Below are 15,632 nucleotides of genomic sequence, written 5' to 3' on the forward strand. Positions count from 1 at the left end.
GGAAGAAAGATGCCTAAGCGAGGGAATATTAATGATTTTAATTCTGAGATAGAAGACTGGGCCACGTACGTGGAACGCATCGAGATCTATTGTGAAGCCAACAAAATAGAGGAAGACGACAAGGCGATAACATTGTTAAACTCGATGGGCGCAAAGACATACGGGCTCTTGAAGGATTTACTAGCACCAGCTAAACCGGCGGATCAGTCTTTCGAAGAGATTGTGGTTGTTCTGAAGGACCACTTGAACCCCACACCGTTGATGTTGGCTGAACGATTCAAATTCTATGCAAGAACGCAACGGAAAGACGAAAACAACGCAGAATACTTGGTCGAACTGCGTAGGCTAGCGAAATACTGCCAGTTCGGAGGGAATCTGACAGAGGAACTGCGAGACAAGTTCGTAGGCGGATTGTCCAAGGAAGGGACGCAAAAGCGCCTACTAGAAGAGAACGACCTTACACTTGACAGGGCTGTCCTTATAGCCGCATCACACGAAGCCGCAGCAAAAGGAACGGCGGAAATGCAACTAAAGGCGGCGGCGCTCGGGGTGGACCAAATTACCTCGAGTACAACAAAATGCTATCGTTGTGGGAAGACAACACACGACCAGAATCAATGCTGGTTTAAGAACCAAGAATGTAGGAAATGTGGCAAACTGGGTCACATCGCTAAGGTATGCCGGTCAGGGAAGAAGACCAACAACCAAAGGAAGCCATCACAAGAAAAGTACAACAAGGTACACAAGGGGGCTGAGAAGAGTTCAGACGAACAGAATCCAGACTCAGATCCAAACGGCCAGGAGCTGGGTAGTCTGAGTATCCACCATGTGAGTAAGGAAGCTGACCTACAAACTATCTGGGTCATGCTAAAAATAGCTGGAGTCCAAGTGAAAATGGAGTTGGACACAGGATCAGCTGTATCAGTCATAAATCGAGGGGATTACCACCGGCTATTCTCACACATACCCTTAAGAGATACCAAGTTCGTATTGCAGACATACACGGGGCATAAAGTATACCCCATGGGAAAAATAAGAGTCAAGGTGAGAGATAGGGGTAAAGAACACCCAAGAATGAACTTGTATGTACTACATGAGGGAGGACCACCACTTCTAGGACGGGAGTGGATCAAGAAAATAGACATGGAATGGCACTACCTACAAGCAATGACGAGTGAGGACTCGGTGCAGACAAGCAGCTCAGACTCTGAGCCGGAAGACGATAAGTCCAGCCCACGTATGAAAAACAAGGTTAACATGAACTCACTGACTAAGGTTGGAAAAACGATGGCGTGCATAAAGACAGAGAATTCTGAGTCTGTTCAAGTCACAGACATATGCATTACGGAGGAACACCGAGCTCGAACTCAACGTTATTTCAAAGTATGACAATAATTCGAACAATTAAGTTACCGTCTCGTACAAGAGATGAAAACAATGAAAAAGTTCTATGACACCGAATGGGAGAGTCTGGAAAGACAACAGAACCTGCTGGCTCAAGCAGAGAGCGACCATAGAGCCATCGTGACCAATTACCGATCACACCTCCCTTATGATGTTCAGGAGTTAGAATATTTGCATGATCTAGAGATACAGCATAAAGGCAAACCACGCTACACTGAGGATTTTGTTCTGCAATTGGAGACGGAGCTAGTGCAGGCAAGGTTAAGAGAAGCTGAATCGCAGTGTGCACTTAAAGAGATGCAGAAAAAAATCTTGGACATGGAAAAGAGAAACGCTTTTTTACCTGATGTGAATAATGTGGCCATGTTGCAAGAGGAGCTTATCACTCAGTTAAATGAAAATAAAGGGAAAATGACTGAGATAGACTGCAAGAATAAAGAAGATTTGATGGCAGTGAGACTTCAAGAGGCAGATAGCATAGCAGCCTTGGCTGAACTCCAACAGGAAATTGCGAAAGAAGCAAATGAAGAGGAATCTTCAGGAAGCCGGGATTTTATTCCAGTTCTTCTCTACGACTCCTTACAAGCAGAGTGTGAGAAGTGGAAAGAACAGTATGAACAGGCCCAGGCTACAATTCTGGAGGGGATTAACTCGGCAACCTCCGAAAAGCTAGTTTTAGTGAAAGCATATGAACAACTAAAGTTTGAACATGAGCGAGAATTACAAAGGCTGCAGGAAATGTTTGACGAGCTCCAGGCCAAGACAGACTCATCGGTAGAGATTCCATCCGTAGATGGAAAATTAGAGGTGGAAGACATAGCAGAACGTGAAATTCAAGATGTCCAAGAACTCGTTAAATTATTGAAGGAAACCCAAGACAAATATGAGGCGGCAATGGCAGAGGTCCAACAACTTGAAGAACATATTCAACTAGGAATCCGGGCAGTGGAAGGAAAGGCCATTGGAAGGAACACAGAGACTGTAGGAATGGCCCCTGATCAGGAGTTAGAGAACACCAAGGCGCAATTTCTTCGAGCGCTTAAAACCAAAGGACCGGAGGAAAGGAAGGTGAAAACATTGGAGGGAAAGGTGGATGAAATGGAGAAGGCGCTAATCCACAACGTCCCCGTAGAAGAGTTAACGGCCAGCCAACTCTTATACACGCTGAGGGACAAGACTCCAAAATGGGAACACGAGTTTCAGGTTTCAAAGGGAAAGAATTCGGAGCTTCCAAAAGTCACGGAGAGAGCTGAGGGGGCAACACAGCTTGCACATGGATGTCAAAAGTATGCTGAATTACGTCAAGGGGAACAGAAGAAGGCGGAAACAGCTACTTCAGTAGAAGGATTAAATAGCCTGATAACGGAATCCCCGATGGAAGGGAAGGTATTGAACTCACAAATGAGGCCAGGCGTGAAGGAATGGCAGACATCCCAGGAAGAGCGGGATGAATATGAATGCTTGAAGAAGTCTTTTCAAGAAAGATGGTCAGAGAAGGAACCACCGTCGGCTAACGTCCAGTTGGATAAGAAGGAAGTAGAAGGGCCCCTCACTGGCCTAACTCAGGACGACCCCGAATACTATCATGACCTATTGAGTGACACTGAATATTACGAGGATCTGGTCTGCCCAGTTTGTGATGAAAACTCCCAAAGTACAGAAATCCGCATGAAGCACTTAAGGTCTAATAAACATAGAGAGTTGGTGGCGCTACAGATGGCCGCAGAGAAAGGAGCTCCGAGAGTTTCAAAAAGGCAGAAAAGAAAAAGAAGAAGCAGGAGATAATAACTGTCTAAAATACTATCATCTCAGGCGGAACTCCATGAAAGGAGCTAAATTAGTTGAAAACCCGAAAATTATCAAGACAGCCAGTTGGTTGTAAAAGTCCGCACTGCTGGTTCAACAGGACGGAAGGTCAAGCTGTTACGTTAAGAAAAAGGCTATGGAGGAGTCACGCTAGTCATGTGAACCGGCTACACCAAAGAGATGCTGTTCGGAATGAGTCAAGATCAGAGACTGAACCTGTGAACTGTTTCCACCGAAAGTATATCTGTAAACTGTTTTATATGACGTTGACTCCACCGGAATTATCTCTGTAAATTGTTTGTTCTCCACCGAGAGTATATCTGTAAATTGTTATGTGAAGTTGAAGATATGTATGTTTAACGGGGACCCTGTAAGTAATAAGCTAAAAAGGGAGGATTGTAGTGTATGTACCCATCTACCTTTAAGGGAACGATTGAGTGTAACCATTCACCTTTAAGAGAACTACTTTAGGTGTGGCACTATTTGATTGGCTTCTGTATACGGTAATACCGACAGTGACCACACCAGTATATAAGTGATGTTACAGGATAACTAGGGCAGATTCGCCCTGACCTCTGAATAGTAAAGACCTGTTTGTTTGTACTTCAAAAGTCTGTGTATTTATTTACTGCACAACCCACAGACTTTACAGCTCGTTCCTGATGTTTTACGATGGCCCAGAAATTCAGGTCCCCACGCGTGAGTACGCGCTGGGTACTCATGCGAAGGCCCAACGAAAGTGCCGGTTTAGTGCATGCACTGCGCATACGTGGGAAACCGGAACTACCGTTCCCTTGAAAGAAGGGGTTGACAGGTGGAACGCATGCACCGGAGAGGCAGCGTGTACGCCTGGAACTTCCGTTTTGTTTTGCAGGTTTCTCCAGGAGGTTAAGTCTCCAGCAGTTACATAGAAACATAGAAACATAGAAGATAGGAGCAGGAGTAGGCCATTCGGCCCTTCGAGCCTGCTCCGCCATTCAATGAGATCATGGCTGATCATCCAAATTCAGTACCCTGTCCCTGCCTTCTCCCCATATCCCTTGATCCCTTTAGCCTCAAGAAATATATCCAACTCCTTCTTGAATATATTTAATGAACTGGCCTCCACCGCCCTCTGTGGCAGAGAATTCCACAGGTTCACCACTCTCTGGGTGAAGAAATTCCTCCTCATTTCAGTCCTAAATGGCTTACCCCTTATCCTTAGACTATGACCCCTGGTTCTGGACTCCCCGGCCATCCGAAACATCCTTCCCGCATCTAGTCTGTCCAGACCTGAAAGAATTTTATAAGTTTCGATGAGATCCCCTCTCAATCTTCTAAACTCCAGTGAGTATAAGCCCAATCGACACAATCTCTCCTCGTACGTCATTCCTGCAATCCCAGGTATCAGCCTGGTGAATCTTCGCTGCACTCCCTCCATGGCAAGAACGTCCTTCCTCAGGTAAGGTGACCAAAACTGCACACAATACTCAAGGTGCGGTCTCACCAAGGCCCTGTACAACTGTAGCAAGACATCCTTGTTCCTGTACTCGAACCCTCTTGCTACGAAGGCCAACATACCATTTGCCTTCTTAACCACCTGCTGCACCTGCATGCTTACCTTCAGTGACTGGTGCACAATAACACCCAGGTCTCTTTGCACTTCCCCTTCTCCCAATCTATTGCCATTCAAATAATAATCTGCCTTCCTGCTTTTGCCACCAAAGTGGATAACCTCACATTTATCCACATTATAGTGCATTTGCCAAGTTTCTGCCCAATCACCCAACCTGTCCAAATCGTACTGGAGTTTCACGACATCCTCCTCACAGCTTACCCTCCCACCCAGCTTTGTGTCGTCTGCAAATTTGGAGATATTACATCCAATTCCCTCATCCAGATCATTAATATATATTGTGAACAGCTGGGGTCCTAGGGCCGATCCTTGCGGTACCCAACTAGTCACTGCCTGCCACTCGGAAAATGACCTGTTTATTCCAACTCTTTGCTTTCTGTCCACCAACCAGTTCTCTATCCAAGTCAATACCTTGCCCCCAATCCCATGTGCCTTAATTTTGCATGCTAATCTCTTATGTGGGACCTTATCGAAAGGCTTCTGAAAGTCCAAATACACCACATCCACTGGTTCTCCCTTATCTATTTTACCAGTTACATCCTCAAAAAAGTCCAGTAGATTAGTCAAGCATGATTTACTTTTGTAAATCCATGTTGACTTTGTCCGATCCTGTCACTGCTTTCCAAGTGCTCTTTTATAATAGACTTAGGGCTAGATTTTCAGTTTAGGCAGTTTTGGGGCGCTAGCTTTAGCGCCCGCCCGAAGTTAGCGCCCGCCCCAAAGTACCGCCCCGTTGCCGGGAATTCAGTGGCTTCGCCCTAAGAGGTTGGTGGAGCGCTAAAAGAGGCGTTCCACTACTCTCTTTAGGCGCTAAGCCGGCGGTCCAGAGGGATAGCGCCCAGGCGGGGCGCAGCACGGGTGCGGTCATTTTTGCACTGACAGCAGACCCCGTGGTGCCGACCAGCTCTTAAAGGGGGAAGGGACGAATTGGTCTGCTGCCACGCCCTGCACACTGCAGCCTTGCAAAGAGGCCTCAACACTACTGCTCAGCCCCAGGGAGTCATGGCAACGCCAGAGAAGGCCCGTCAGCGTGCCCTGCGCTTCTCAGAGGGTGATCTGGACATCATGCTCACAGCTCTGGAGGTGAGGCGCAAGATCTTGTTTCCAGACAGTGGGAGGAATCCAACCCACCACGACTACACCAAAGCCTGGAAGCAGATCGCCCAGAGGGTGACGTTCACCGGCGAGGCCCCCAGGACCCACACACAATGCCGTAAGAAGTACAACGATCTGACCAGGATTGTGAGGGTGAGTAGCCTTTCCAGTCTCCTCCTCATTCTTGCATGTACACCTGACATGATGGGCAAAGGGACCTGAAAGTCCTTTTGGCCAGCCCTCAGCCAGCAGCATTGGGACAGTCATGAGCATCAAATGGCCATTCGGCACTCTACACTTTGGCCAAGCTATTCCACCATGGGAGGCAGTGCACACTACATCAGGGCTTCACTCTGTCCAAGCTATTCCACCATGGGAGGCAGTGCACACTACATCAGGGCTTCACTCTGTCCAAGCTATTCCACCATGGGAGGCAGTGCACACTACATCAGGGCTTCACTCTGTCCAAGCTATTCCACCATGGGAGGCAGTGCACACTACATCAGGGCTTCACTGCGCCCTTACAGCCCGTCCTTTCTCTTGCAGGCTAAAGTAGCGTTTAATCGCCAGGCCCGTGCCAGGGGTGGCCGCGCCAAGCTGCAGGAGCTCACTCGGCTGGAGGAGCGCGTGTGTGTGCTCATGGGAGCACGTGTGATTGTCCCCACAGCGTGCGGTGTATCCGACCCTCCACTGCCCGGCAATGGTAAGGACCTCGCCTTTTGGCCCTCTCGCGTCGCACTGGCCCATCCGAGCTATCTCCTTTGCCACTGTCCCACCAATGCGCTGAATCCCACCAGTCCTAACTCCCTCGCTGACGCCGTCTCCTCACTCTGAAGCTACTCTTGTGCATTCCTGCTTTCAGCTGGTGACGACCAGGACCCTGAGGCTGCCAGTGACAGCACCTCCAACCAGGAGGAGGAGGAGGAGCAAGCCGGACCTTCGGGGGAACAGTCACGTCCCGCAGGAGAGGAGGAAATGCTCGACACCTCCTCACTGGACGAGTGCCTGGAGGAACTGTCGCAGGGCAATGCAGCTTCTGGGACCAGTGGCGTCCAGCCACCCAGCAGCCGTGCGCGTGGCCCGCGGCCTTCCCCCCAAAGGGGGGAAGGATCAGAGGGGAGTGCTGCTGCTCGGCAAACTCGCCGTCACCAACGCGGCAAGGGTCCCCTAGTTCGGCCCCCTCCTCCCCAGCGGGAGAGTCGCGACTCCAGTCCGGACACCTTCACTTCGGAGGAGGTGCGGAAGCTCGATCAGATGGCCGACGACTCGGACCGGCGCCACACGGAGCTCATGAGCGTGGTGGGGCGCATGCCTGAGGCCATCGAGTCGCTGGCGACCAGTGTGCGCGAGTTCGGGGCAGCAACTGCCGCGACTGGCCGCATGCTAACTGATGCCGTCAAGACCCTGGCGGATGTGATGCGCGCGCACACCAGGACCAGAGGGCCACTCACTGCTGCCACACGCGCTGTCTCAGGCAGGCATCGCCAGGGCAGGCGCCGCGCTGGACCATCCCAGCAAGCCGGCCGTCGGCTGATTGCTGCGGATCCTGCAGTGCGGGCCCGGCCGAGTGCCACCGCGCCACAGCACCAGCCAGCGCATCCCAGACGCCAGCTGGCCCACATTGCACCATCCGTCGCCGCCATTCCCCCTCTGGGGCGTCAAGGGCAAGCGGCTGCAGCTGATGGTGGCCAGGCTCAGGCGCGCCACTCAGGAGACGGCCCCTCGAGGCCCAAACGCCGTGTAGGCCGCCCCCCAGTGGCATCTGGCGGAAGGGCATCTGAGCCTCAGGCGCCTTCCCCCAGCCTCGCAGCAGCCACTGGGCAGAGCTTGCGAAGGAGCAGCAGGCAGGGCAGGGGAGGCAAAATGCTGGGCAAGGTCTCGCCCTCGCGGGCCACTCAGTAGAGGGTGTGGCCAGCTTTCCTTTAATATGGCGGTGGCCATCTTTATTTTGCCCATGGTTGTGCTTTTGGAGGGCTTTTTTTTTGCGTTAGGCCGACGTTGAGGCCCGGTTTCAATAAAGGTGGAGTGGCTCCTCCCCAGTTTGTGGGAGTGAGTCGTTTGTTGGGCTTTTTGTGGGGCCCGTTTATTGTTTTTGGGGATTCATGTGGGAAGGGCTTTTCATTTTTGTTTAATAAAAAATTATCTTTATTCATGCAGTCTCCATGGTTGTTCTTCTTAGTGTTTGTTGGCTTCGCCGGCTGAGGGCTTGCGGAGCGGCTGCATTCATCTTCCCTCATGGCCCCTGGCCATTCCCTGACAGGGGGCTTAGAAGTACCGTGTAATAAGGTGGCGTCGTGCGGCCCTTGGCCCTGGTCGCTCCCTCCTGGGAACGTACTCCTGCTCCTCCTCCTCCTCCTCCTCCTCCTCCTCATGCTCCTCCTGCTCCTCCTCCTGAGGTGCTGGTCCAACGTCAGGTGGCAGTGCCTGAGTCCTGCGGATAGCCAGGTTGTGTAGCATGCAGCAAACCACCACAAATTGGGAGACCCGGTCCGGCGAATACTGGAGAGCTCCTCCGGAGCGATCAAGGCAGCGGAACCGCTGCTTGAGGACCCCAATAGTTAGCTCGATGATGTTGCGGGTGGTTTGATGGCTCTCGTTGTAGGCCTCTTCAGCAGCGGTCCTGGGCGCGCGGAGCGGGGTCATGAGCCAGGTGCACAAAGGATAGCCTTTGTCCCCGAGTAGCCATCCTCTTGGGGGAGGCTGTGCCTGGAACATGTCATGCACAGTACTCTGCCGCAGGATAAAGGCATCGTGGCTGCTGCCTGGGAAGCTGGCATTGACTGCCATGATGCGCTGCTTGTGGTCACAGACCAGCTGCACATTCAGAGAATGGTAGCCCTTCCTGTTGCGATACTGCTCGCCATGCTCCAGAGGGGCCCGCAAAGCCACATGCGTACAGTCAATGGCGCCCTGCACCAAGGGGAATTCCCCGAGTCTGGAAAATCCCAATGCGCGCTGATGCTGGCTCTCCAGGGCCATGGGGAAGGAGATGAATTGGCTTCTCCTTCTGAACAGTGCTTCGGTCACCTGGCGGATGCAGCGATGCACGCCGTACTGGGAGATGTTTGCTATGTCCCCAGCAGCGTATTGGAAGGAGCCGGTGGCATAGAAGTTCAATGCCACTGTCACCTTCACTTCCACCGACAGAGACGTCCTGCACCTGAGCTTTGGCCGCAGATCTCGGCGAAGCAGGTGGCAGATCTCTGCAATCACCCCCTTCCGGAATCGGAGCCTTTTAACACATCGCGCGGCACTCATGTTTAGGTAGGAGCGCTGCTGGCGGTATAGCCTGACTGGGTAAGGCCTACGTGGCCGACGCCTGTAGCCCCCTCTGCCTCTAGCCAGGGCTGCCCCTCTCACAATACGTCTGCGAGCCCTACGGACATGGAGCTGCAGCTCCGCGTTGGCACCCCATGCAACCCCCATCAAATCCTGGCAAACACTCTAATTTCCAAATGGCCACTTGCAGCGCTGTTGCCTGAGTCCAAAAATACCTGGCTCTTGCTGCTTGAAACCAGTTAGCTATCCTCCTTGTTGTGTCTCCAGAAATGCGTTGCACAAGACTGTTTTCTGAAATAATGGATGGCCTTTATACTGGAGAGGACGTTCCCTTTAATTAGCGCCCCCCGGGGCCCGCGCTGGTTGTGTTGCGTTCCTTTTTCCAAACGCTCCGGCCGCCCGCCGCACAATGGGGCGGTCCGACTGAAGTTTGCAATCGGGGCGGCCAAAGGGCGTTGCACGAGGATGTGACGTCATTTTCTGCGCGCGCATCCGGGCGGGCGCTAAACTTTGCGCCGGCGCTAACGGGCAACTTAATTTGGGGCGGGGCGCAAACTGCGCTGCGCCCGGGCGCTACACGCATAGCGCCCGGAAATCACTTCTCTTAAGGCGCTAACTGCTGGCGCAAGCAACTGAAAATCTAGCCCTTAGTCTTACATCTTTTATAATAGACTCTAGCATTTTCCCCACTACCGATGTCAGGCTTACCGTCTATAATTCCCCGCTTTTTCTCTACCACCTTTTTTGAATAGTGGGGTAACATTAGCTACCCTCCAATCCATGGGTACCGTTCCAGAGTCTATCGAGTTCTGGAAGATGACCAGCAATGCATCTACTATCTCTAGGGCCACTTCCTTAAGTACCCTGGGATGTAGACCATCAGGCCCTGGGGATTTATCGGCCTTCAGTCCCATCAATTTTCCTAACACCATTTCCCTACAAATACTGATTTCTTTCAGTTCCTCCCTTTCATCAGACCCTATGTTCCCTGGCATCTCTGGGAGGTTATTTGTGTCCTCCTTTGTGAAGACAGAACCAAAGTATGTATTTCGTTGGTCCGCCATTTCCTTGTTTCCCATTATAAATTCCCCTGATTGTGACTGTAAGGGACCTACGCTTGACTTCACCAATCTTTTTCTCTTCACATATCTATAAATGCTTTTACAGTCAGTTTTTATGTTCCCTATTAGCTTACTCTCATATTCTATTTTCCCTTTCTTAATTAATCCCTTTGTCCTCCTTTGTTGACTCCTAAACTGCTCCCAATCCTCAGAATTATTGCTTTTTCTAGCCAATTTATATGTCCTCTCCTTGGATTTTATGCTATCCCTAATTTCCCTTGTTAGCCACGGTTGAGTCACCTTTTTTGTTTTAATTTTATGCCAAACTGGGATGAACAAATTCTGTAGCTCATCCATTCGGTCTTTGAATGTTTGCCATTGCCTATCCACTGTCAACCCTTTGAGTGCCATTCCCCAATCAATCCTACCCAACTCGCTCCTCAGACCATCGTAATTTCCTTTATTTAAATTGAGGACCCTTGTCTCTGAGTCAACTACTTCATTCTCCATCTTAATGAAGAATTCGATCATATTATGATCGCTCTGACCCAAGGGGCCTCGTACAACAAGATTGCTAATTAATCCTTTCTCGTTACATAATACCCAGTCTAAGATGGCCTGATCTCTGGTTGGTTCCTCGACATATTGGACAGTGTGGAGTTTGCACATTCTCCCCGTGTTTGCGTGGGTTTCCTCCGGGTGCTCCGGTTTCCTCCCACAGTCCAAAGATGTGCAGTTAGGTTGATTGGCTATGATAAATTGACCCTTAGTGTTAAGGGGATTAAATACGTGGGGATAGGGTGGGACATGTGTTGGTGTAGGGGTTACGGGGATTGGGTGGGATATGTGTCGGTGCAGGCTCGATGGGCCGAAATGGCCTCTATCTGCACTGTGGGGTTTCTGTGATTTCTGTGATTTCTGTGATATTGGTGCAGGAAACCATCCTGTAAACACTCCAGGAATTCCTCCTCCACAGTATTGTTACTAATTTGGTTGGCCCAATCTATATGTAGATTAAAGTCACCCATGATGACTGCTGTGCCCTTATTGCACACTTCTTTAATTTCCCTTTTAATGCCATCCCCAACCTCCGCCTTACTGTTTGGAGGTCTATATACCGCTCCCACTAATGTTTTTTTCCCCTTCGTATTTCTCAGTTCTACCCATACAGATTCCACATCATCAGAGCTAATATCCTTCATTACAATTGTATTAATCCCTTCTTTAACCAGTAATGCTACCCCACCCCCCTTTCCTTTTTGCCTATCTTTCCTGAATATCGAATACCCCTGGATGTTGAGTTCCTAGTCTTGGCCATCCTTGAGCCACGTTTCCGTAATCCCAACCAAATCATATTCGTTTACCTCTATTTGCGCAGCCAATTCATCCACCTTATTACAAATGCTCCTCGTATTGAGACACAAAGCCTTCAGGCTTGTTTTTTTAATGGTCTTAGACCTATTAGAATTATTATTTACTGTGGCCACGTTTGATTTAAACCGTTGATTTCTCTGACTGCCACCTTTGTTTTTCTCCTTCCTATCTTTTGCTTTTATCCCTGTTTTCCTTTCCTCTGTCTCCCTGCTCAGGTTCCCAACCCCCTGCCATTTTAGTTTAAGGCCTGCTTTTAACAAGGTAAGTGGTGAATTAATTAAAATTAAACATTTTTTCCACAGGTTTATTATTTTTAAATACTTTAAAGAAGGGTAAGTTTATTTTTAATAACAACAGAAAATGCTGGAAAAACTCAGCAGGCCAGGCAACATCCGTGGTGAGAAATTAGAGTCGACGTTTCGGGTCAAAACCCTTTATCAAGACTAAAGAGGCACAGGGAATGAAATAGATTAAGAGGCTGGGCTGGGAGAGAACAAAAGAGAAGAGACATTAAGAGGTATTCAAAACAAGACGAGATGGTGATAGGACTAGTGGAGACAAAAGACAGCTCTAGATTAGCTGTGAAATGCACTGGCAGAATGGGAGACAGCTGCCATGTGGGAAAGAGAAAAAAAAAGGAAAGGTGGGGGGGAGGGAAAACCAAAACAAAGGTGTGGATAAAAAATATAAGTAAAAATGTAATAGGGGCCGAGGTTATGATCTGAAATTGTTGAACTCGATATTGAGTCCGGAAGGATGTAAAGTGCCTAATCGGAAGATGAGGTGCTGTTCCTCAAGTTTACGTTGAGCTTCCGTGGAACAATGCAAGAGGCCAAGGATGGTGAGGTCCGAGTGGGAATGGAGTGGTGAATTAAAATGACAGGCGACCGGAAGCTCGGGGTCCCCCTTACGGACTGAACAGAGGTGTTCCGCAAAGCGGTCACCCAATCTGCATTTGGCCTCCCCAATGTAGAGGAGACCGCATCGTGAGCATCGAATACAGTATACTAGATTGCAAGAAGTACAAGTAAATCGCTGTTTCACCTGGAAGGGATGTTTGGGGCCTGGACAGTGGGAAGGGGGGAGGTATAAGGGCAGGTGTTACACCTCCTGCGTTTGCACGGGAAGGTGCCAGGTGAAGGGGAAGGGGTGCTGGGGGTGATAGAGGAGTGGACTAGGGTGTCATGGAGGGTGCGGTCCCTACGGAATGCTGAAAGGGGAGGGGAGGGAAGGATGCGTTTGGTGGTGGGATCACTTTGGAGGTGGCGGAAATGGCAGAGGATGATCCGTTGAATGTGGAGGCTGGTGGGGTGAAAGGTGAGGAGAAGGGGAACCCTATCATGGTTCCGGAAGGGAGGGGCAGGGGTGAGGGCAGAAGTGCGGGAGACAGAACGGGCACGGTTGAGGGCCATGTCAACCACGGTAGAGGGGAATCCTCGGTTGAGGAAAAAGGAAGACATGTCGGAAGCACTGGTGTGGAAGGTGGCATCATCGGAGCAGATGCGGCGGAGACGGAGAAGCTGGGAGAATGGAATAGAGTCCTTACAGGAGGCAGGGTGGGAGGAAGTGTAGTCCAGGTAGCTGTGGGAGTCAGTGGGCTTGTAGTAAATATTGGTCAATAACCTATCCCCAGAAATGGAGACGGAGAAGTCAAGGAAGGGAAGAGTCAGAGATGGACCATGTGAAGGTGAGGGAAGGGTGGAAATTGGAGGCAAAGTGAATGAAATTGTCTAGTTCAAGGCGAGAGCAGGAAACGGCACCAATACAGTCATCAATGTATCGGAAAAAGAGGTGAGGGAGGGGACCTGAGTAGGACTGGAACAAAGAGTGTTCCACATATCCCACGAAAAGGCAGGCATAGCTAAAAGTTTATTTTTAGCCCTGTTAGAAAATGTAATTAATTTTTTCAAAATTTAAAATTATTGTTTAAAATAGTTATTTCATGTAATTTATAGTTATTTTAAAAATGTGATTAAAAAAAAAATTATTTGAAGTTTTAATTATGTTTTGGGGCTTATAGTATTTATAGGTTTGACAGCTCTTCCTGTCAAATTTATGAATGAAGCATTCCCTGCTACCATTGGCTCTCCATGGCCCACGTGATCCCAGGGGACGCATCGAACTAACTGTGCCCCGGGATACGCAAGCACTGCGCGCCGGCAGTTGGAGGAGGCCCAGGATTGGAATCCCACGCGGGCCCACAGCCCAGCGGCTGGCGCGCTAGGCAAGTGTAGGTCGGAGGCTTGCACCCGCGGGAAGCCTCCGACCCGAATTTCTGGGCCAATATTATAAATTCTGCAGTTTTAAAAATAAATGCTCAGAATTTAGTATTCTCTCATTTGTTGTCTAACCCGTTACTAAAAGCAGCTTTTGTCCTATATAGAGGTTTTAATCTGTTTTCAAACATTTCTGTCTCTATATATTTCTTTTAATTGCACATATATGCAATAAAATGTACTTCCCCATACTTAACAAAACTGAGCTAAAAGTAGTGTACCAGAGTGGTAATAATCATGTCCACACATCCAACAGAAGCTGGAAACGTTCAAACTCTTGACTCGCTAGAGGAAATGTGTTCAGAGATTAATGGAATTATTACAATTAGCTAAACAGTGGAGGAACAGTAAAAATATCTGCCAGACAGTTGAAAAAAATCTGCAAGTTGAGTTTCAACTCATTCATGATAACTCTTATCATTTTTATGAGTGCAAAATTGAAAATTTGTGCAAATATCAATATCGGTTTTGTGTTATTAAGAGTCTGTGATATCATAAGTGGCAATATAGATTAACCATTTTTCCAAGATGTTTACTTATGGATTTCTGAGGGTTTATCCCAGTAGCTGTCAGCTTTAATAAAGCACTTTCTGTTACTTGTTAACAAAACAGAATGCAATATATCAAGAAAAAATATAGCTACGCTTATGGGCTTTATTTTGCATTTCTATTTGCTGGCTATCTTGCCCTTTTATTTAATTAATTCCTAATGAGATTGATAGGAAGATGCTTCTCCAGTACTGTTTCCAATCAGTTTATCTCCCACTTGCCTGCTTGAAGCTGCTAACAGCTTTAATGACATCTGTTGCGAATAGCAATTGTACATTTGATTTCACCATCAAATATAAAATAATGACAATATGATTTCAGGCACGTAAAAAATTCATAGCCTCTTACAATAATATCTTTAGAATTGTTAGCTAAGGTCTAAAATTACAATAAAGTGATCATTTCAAATAGCACAGTCATTTCTAAGAAAAAAACTCAATTTTAAATTCTGAAGTGAATTGCAGAAGACACTTATATTAAACATGAATACTAAACTAATGAAAAATATAAATGCAGTAAAAGACAATAGAGTCTGATAGTGTATAACCAGTTAGTTGCATCAGTCCTAATAATTCACAAAAATCTGCACCTACATTGGCTCTCGGTTTGGCAATGTCACGTAGAAACATAGAAGATAGGAGCAGGAGTAGGCCATTCGGCCCCTCGAGTCTGCTCCGCCATTCAATGCGATCATGGCTGATCATCCAAATTCAGTACCCTGTCCCTGCTTTCTCCCCATATCCCTTGATCCCTTTAGCCTTAAGAAATATATCCAACTCCTTCTTGAATATATTTAATGAATGGCCTCTACTGCCTTCTGTGGTAGAGAATTCCACAGGTTCACCACTCTCTGGGTGAAGAAATTCCTCCTCATCTCTGTCCTAAATGGCTTAACCCTTATCCTGAGACTGTGACCCCTGGTTCTGGGCTCCCCGACCATCGGGAACATCCTTCCTGCATCTAGTCTGTCTAGTCCTGTTAGAATTTTATAAGTTTCAATGAGATCCCCTCTCATTCTTCTAAACTCCAGCGAGTACAAGCCCAATCCACCCAATCTCTCCTCATATGTCATTCCTGCCATCCCAGGTATCAGCCTGGTGAATCTTCGCTGCACTTCTTCCATGGCAAGAACATCCTTCCTCAGATAAGGCAACCAAAACTGCACACAATACT

This window comes from Somniosus microcephalus, chromosome 16, assembly GCF_052327205.1.
Source record: "Somniosus microcephalus isolate GS21.2 chromosome 16, FLI_Smic_1.0, whole genome shotgun sequence".
NCBI classification, from domain to species: Eukaryota; Metazoa; Chordata; class Chondrichthyes; order Squaliformes; family Somniosidae; genus Somniosus; species Somniosus microcephalus.